Raw genomic sequence first — 6,746 nt, 5'->3', positions numbered from 1 at the left:
GACAGCGAGGACATAAAAATCAAGGCCAATGGCTCTGCTATCTCCTCCCTTGCTTCCCAGAGAATCCTAGGATAAATGCCATCAGGCCCAGGGGACTTATCTATTTTCACCCTTTCCAGAATTTCCGACACCTCTTCTCTACATACCTCAAAGCCATCCATTCTACTTAATTGTGACTCAGTACTCACATTGACAACAATGTCCTGTTCCTGATTGAATACTGACGAAAAGTATTCATTCAGTGTCTCCCCAATCTCTTCAGCCTCCACACGCAACTTCCCACTACTATCCTTGACTGGACCTATTCCTACCCTAATCATTCTTCTTTTCCTGACATACCTATAGAAATCCTTAGGGTTTTCCCTAATCCTACCAACTAAGGACCTTTCATGTCCCCTCCTTGCTGCTCTTAGCTCTCTCTCCAGGTTCTTCCTGGCTACCTTATAACTCTCAATCGCCCCAATTGAACCTTCACGCCTCATCTTTACATAGGCCGCCCTCTTTCATTTAACAAGGGATTCCAATTCCTTATTAAACCACGGCTCCCTCACACGACCCTCTATTCCCTGCCTGACAGGTACATACTTCTCAAGGACACTCAATAGTTGCTCCTTGAACAAGCTCCAATGGTTGTATTTGAACTGAATGAGTTGACTTCTCCTTTTGACATGTCCCCACAGGAGATGGGGGAGATCTAAATGAATATTTTGCATCAGTGTTTACAGTAGAGAATTTCATGGAATATATAGAACAGATGGTGACATCTTGAAAAATATCCATATTACAGAGGCAGAGTGGCTGTATGTTTTAAAACACACATAAAAGTAGATAAGTCCCAGGACCTGATCAGGTGTACCCTAGAACTCTGTGGGAAGCCGGGGAAGTGATTGGTGGACCCCTTGCTGAGATATTTCTATCATCAATAGTCACAGATTGAGGTGCCGCTATTTAAGAAAGTTTGTAAGGGAAAGCCGAGGAACTATAGACCGGTGAGCCTGACATCAGTGGTGGCAAGTTATTGGAGACAATCCTGAGGAACATGATTTACATGTATTTGGAAAGGCAAGGACTAATGAGGGATAGTCAGCATGGCTTAGTACGTGGAAAATCATGAACTTGACTGCGTTTTTTGGAGAAGTAACTAAAAGGATTGATATGGGCAGAGCAGTAGATGTGATCTATATGGACTTCAGTAAGGTGTTGGGACAAGGTTCCCCATGGGAGACTGGTTAGCAAGGTTAGATCTCACAGAATACAGGGAAAACTAGCCATTTGGATACAGAACTGGCTCAAAGGTTGAAGACAGAGGGTGGTGGTGGAAGGTTGTTTTTCAGACTGGAGGCCTGTGACCAATAGTGTAGCACAAGGATCAGTGCTGGGTCCACTACTTTTCATCATTTATATAAATGATTTGGATATCAACATAGGAGGTAGAGTTAGTAAGTTTGCAGATGACACCAAAATTGGAGGTGTAGTTGACAGCAAAGACGGTTACCCCAGAGTACAATGGGATCTTGATCAGATGGGCCAATGGGCTGAGGAGTGGCAGATGGAGTTTAATTTAGATAAATGTGAGGTGCCGCATTTTGGAAAAGCAAATCAGAGCAGGACTTGTACACTTAATGGTAAGGTCCTAGGGAGTGTTGCTGAACAAATTCATAGTTCCTTGAAATTGGAGTCGCAGGTAGATAGGATAGTGAAGAAGGCGTTTGGTATGCTTTCCTTTATTGGTCAGAGCATGAAATATAGGAGTTGGGAGGTCATGTTGCAGTTGTACAGGACAATGGTCAGGGCGCAAATGGAATATTGCATTTCTGGTCTCCTTCCTATCGGAAAAATGTAAAACTTGAAAAAGTTCAGAAAAGATTTACAAGGATGTTGCCAGGGTTTGACCTTTAGGGAGAAGCTGTATAACCTGGGGCTGTTTTCCCTGGAGTGTCAGAGGCTAAGGGATGACTTTAGAGGTTTACAAAATCATGAGGTGCATGGGATTGGGTAAATAGACAAGGTATTTTCGCTGGGATGGGGAGTTCAGAACTAGAGGGCATAGGTTTATGGTGAGAGAGGAAGATATCAAAGAGACCTAAGGGGCAACTTTTCACGCAGAGGGGGTTACGTGCATGGAATGAGCTGTCAGAGGAAGTGGTAGAGGCTGGTACAATTACAGCATTTAAAAGGCACCTGGATGGGCATATGAATAGGAAGGGTTTAGAGTGATATGGGCCAAATGTTGGCAAATAGGACTGGATTAATTTAGGATATCTGTTCAGCATGGACGAATTGGACCGAAGGGTTTGTTTCCGTGCTGTAGATCTCGGACTCTATGACTCCATGTGACATCAAAGTCAACTGATTTCTTCCAACAAAATGAGCTGAAAAATGCTGCTGTGAATGTAATCATTATTTGCCACTTTTCTATTATAACAGAATAACAGGCAATATCAAATTAATTTTCAAACTTGTTTGTCACACCAGGTAAAAGTGTAAGACATCTGGTTAAGTACCAGCTCCAATATGCAGATTGGCTAGCCTGTGGTGTGTGTGTTAATGTGAATTGATGGAAGATAGAGTAAAAATATATGCCGGGACTTCCCGCATGACTCATGCTTAAATCATTATAGAACATAAAACATTATAGAGCAAGGCAGGCCCTTCGGCCCTTGATGTTGTACCAACCTGTGGAACCAATCTGAAGCCCATCTAACTGACACTATTCCATTCTCGTCCATATGCCTATCCAATGACCATTTAAATGCCCTTAAACTTGGCAAGTCTACTACTGTACAGTACACCCCTACTACTCTGAGTAAAGAAACTACCTTTGACATCTGTCCTACATCTATCACCCCTCATGCTAGCCATTGCCATCCAAGCAAAAAGGCTCTCACTGTCCCAACCTATCTAACCCTCTGATTATCTTATATTGCTGAACTGCACAGAACAGTAGTTTTTGTACCTTACCTGTGTTACACTAGTCAGACTTGGCTGGAATAGTACTGTTAGTGCTATGATAGGCTTTAGTGTGCATGGTTAGCGAGAGACTAAATATCATACAGCAGCACTCTTCCTTCTGATCCATATTTACTTTGTCTCTGGTTGAAGGTAGGTGTAGCAAGCTAGTGGTTCAGGTTTGATTGTCAAGCGATGATGGTTGAATAGGATTGTCACAATTCACTTGTAACATTCATGGGCAGGGCATTCGAGGGTAACTGGCGGCTTCAGAACTTTACCTCAGGGTAAACCAGCCACTGCTGCGAAGGGAATAACATGCGAGTGTCCAGTGTCTGTTAACAGATAAAACTATTCTACATTCGTCAACTGAACGCGTTAAGTTATCACTTAACTAAAATTGACATGATATGAATTAATCCACCCTGGGGGAGACTGGCTACATTTTTGACTACATGTTCAAATGAATTCATAGAATCTCTACAGTGTGGAAGAAGGAGATTCGGCCCAGAGTCCACACTGACCCTCCAAAGAGCATTCCATCCAGACCTACCCCATTACTGTAACCTTGCATTTTCCATGGCTAATCCATCTAACTTCCACATCCCTAGACACTATGAACAATTTAGCCTGGGAGAAAGTGAGAACTGCAGATGCTGGAGATCAGAGCTGAAAATGTGTTGCTGGAAAAGCGCAGCAGGTCAGGCAGCATCCAATTTAGCCTGCCCATTCCACCTAACCTGCACACCTTTAGACAATGGGAGGAAACCGGAGCACTCTGAGGGAAACCAAACAGACATGAGGGTGGAATCAACCCTGAGTCCTTAGCACTGAGAGGCATGAGTCATACCGAACATATATAAATTTTAGACCTCGGTAAAGTATTCCAATGAAATCTGGTTGTCACAATATAAGTGAATGTCATTATTTGTTAATTCATCACTTAGGGTCTCAGATGCTCTTTAAAATTGTGACATTAACTACTGAGCCACTATGTCATTCTGATTTATTGGAACCATGTCACCAAAAGGTTCCAAATGAGATGTCTTTGAATTTACACGCATAATGTATTTTAATTGTTGCCCAAATGCTTAGGCTTTTTCCCCAACTCCCCTTCTGACTAATTTGCTCCCTTCTTTTGCAAAGGAGATGCCATCATTCAACTATAAATGTAAAGATAAAGTCACTATAGTCCTACTGGGCCATAGGCCTTTTGCCTCACTGGGAGGAGATGACAGGTGCTGGTGTAACCTGAGGGTCACCACATCTCAGGCGAAGGGAAAGATTGAAAAGGAGAGTCCTTTTGTGGTAACCTCAGCTGATATGGGAATTGAACCCACACTGTTGGCATCACTGTGCATCACCAAATAGCTGAGCTAACAGTCAGTGCACCAGTCCCAATTCTGTCATTCTCTCAATGTCCACGTTTTATTCAAGGTGGTACATTAGTAAGTAGGAGGAGGTGTGAACTTCTGTTCTTCCTCTTCCTAATCCTTGCATATTGAGGCATGTTGACAATGAACAGCATAGACTATAAACCAAAACCAGGACAATGTTTGAGCCTTGTAGCTTGGTAGCTCACTGCCATCAACAAACCCAACCACCAGAAATGCTCCCAAATACCCTTATGTTAAAGATTATAGGAGGAATTTGCTTTTTATGTATGTGACAGAATTCTCTAAACAATGGCAAACTGGAGTGAGCATCAAAAGTTGAACGATGAGTTGGTCCATCCATGTAAATGCTGAGGTTGCTGGAAGAGGTTAGAGGCGGAGTACTCCAGCAGTGGGCAAGTCACCTCCCATCACTCAAAAACCTCTCCAGTACCTTCGAGACAAAGATCTGAACTATGATGGAATGTCCTCAATTTCATTAATCAAGAAGCTGCAAACTGTCCAAGTTAAAGGAGTCCACTTATCACGATCTTGTCCACTAGTTTAGTCAGCCATGCCACTGTGCTGTCTGCAGGAGGTTTTGTCGTGGTTCATCAAAGTTGTTTCAGCACTATGTGTGAAAACCACGGACCCCACCACCTGGAATAACAAGGACATGAGGGGCATGAGAATACAGTCCTCTTCAACTTCTCTTCTGTCACACAGCACCTTGACTTGGACATGCAGCTATTTCTTGTGTAATGCAATGGTTGCATTCTTGAGCAATCCCGTGTAAGAGAAAAATCATGCTTTAGAAACAGCACTTAAAGCATTGGCGATGTAATTGCATTACAGTCAACGCATGTTTTAAAAGTTCACGCTTTAGAAACAGTGTCCCCAGTTCATCAATCACAATTGTGGCGAATTTGTGTTAGAAACGCCCGTTATAGCAAAACAACCTGTATATTGGCTAGCAGTGCCCATGGGATCCTGGGTTTCATAAACACAGGTACTAAGTACAAAAGCATGAGTCAAACCAAACATATATAAATTTTAGACCTCGGTAAAGTATTCCAACAAAATCTGGTTGTCACAATATAAGTGAATGTCATTATTTGTTAATTCGTCACTTAGGGTCTCAGATGCTCTTTAAAATTGTGACATTAAGTGAGACTACTTTAAAGGAGCGAGAGGTTCCCTTGGGAATCTAGAGTTAGGGTTTCTCAGTCAGTGCTTGAAGAGTGAGATAGATGGGTGGTTTGTAGTTTCCAAGTTAATATTGTCTGTCTGTTTTGTTTGTCACAATTCAGGGACACCCCATGAGTCAGTTGGGATGTTTGATCTCTCCGTAGATGCTTTCAGGAGATCCCAGGCTGTCCAAGACTGAGCTGGTACACACTGGAGGCAATGATGAATTTTGTGTTTACTGTCTACTTTGAATAAGACGAGGTTCTTAATATGCAGAAAGTGGTCCAGAACCTCATCTCTAAAGTTAACTGATGATCTTTATTGTTTTCACCAAACTGGTGAGATCATCTCCTGGTAGAGAGGCCAGTGAACTCTGAACAGGATCCAACTTGCAACTGGTGGCTGAACGAACGTGCAAATTTAGGAACAGGAGTAGGCTATTTGACCCCGTCAAGCCTACACTGTCATAATCTCAACTCAAGTTTCCGACCTCCTCCTCCCCCGTCTTCATGTCAGTCAAATATTTGCCTACCTTTATCTTAAAATTATTAACTAACTTTGCCTCCATTGTTCCCTGGGGGAAGAGCATTCCAAAGCTCCCTGACCCTCAGAAATAATTTGTCCTCAAATACATTTTAAGGTAGCCCTTTCATTTTAGAATGTCTGCTCCATGGTAGGGGCAGCACACTGAAAGGGAGAAATCGTTCCTACTTGTAAAAGTATTAAGAACGCAAAGGTGTAGATATCATGTAGTTTGTACAAAACAAAAGTGATGTATGGAAAATGAAAACTTTCTCTCTTAGTGAATAGTTACGATCAGGAATGTACTGCCTGAAAATGTGGTGTAGTCAGGTTCAGTTGAGGCATTCAAGAGGGCACAGAGTCATAGAGATGTACAGCATGGAAACAGACCCTTCGGTCCAACCTGTCCATGCCGACTGGATATCTCAACACAATCTAGACTTGCCTGCCAGCACCCGGCCCATATCCCTCCAAACCCTTCTTATTCATATACCCATCCAAATGCCTCTTAAATGTTGCAATTGTACCAGCCTCCACCACTTCCACTGGCAGCTCATTCCATACACGTACCACCATCTGTGTGAAAAAGTTGCCCCATACCTCTCTTTTTATGTCTTTCCCCTCTCACCCTAAAACTATGCCCTCTAGTTCTGGATTCCCTGACCCCAGGGAAAAGACTTTGCCCATTTACCCTATCCATGCCCCTCATAATTC

At 42.8% G+C, this 6,746-nt stretch overlaps 1 protein-coding gene across 1 annotated transcript in view; it reads left to right on the top strand.

Moving 5' to 3' along the window:
• LOC122555488 (ralBP1-associated Eps domain-containing protein 2-like) overlaps positions 1-6,746 on the top strand; it is a 193,834-nt gene that overhangs the window by 154,432 nt on the left and 32,656 nt on the right. The window lies entirely within an intron of this gene.

This window comes from Chiloscyllium plagiosum, chromosome 12, assembly GCF_004010195.1.
Source record: "Chiloscyllium plagiosum isolate BGI_BamShark_2017 chromosome 12, ASM401019v2, whole genome shotgun sequence".
In the NCBI taxonomy this organism is placed as follows: domain Eukaryota; kingdom Metazoa; phylum Chordata; class Chondrichthyes; order Orectolobiformes; family Hemiscylliidae; genus Chiloscyllium; species Chiloscyllium plagiosum.
The sequence above is the reverse complement of the archived record's forward strand: the minus strand, read 5'-3'. Positions and strand labels throughout refer to the sequence as shown.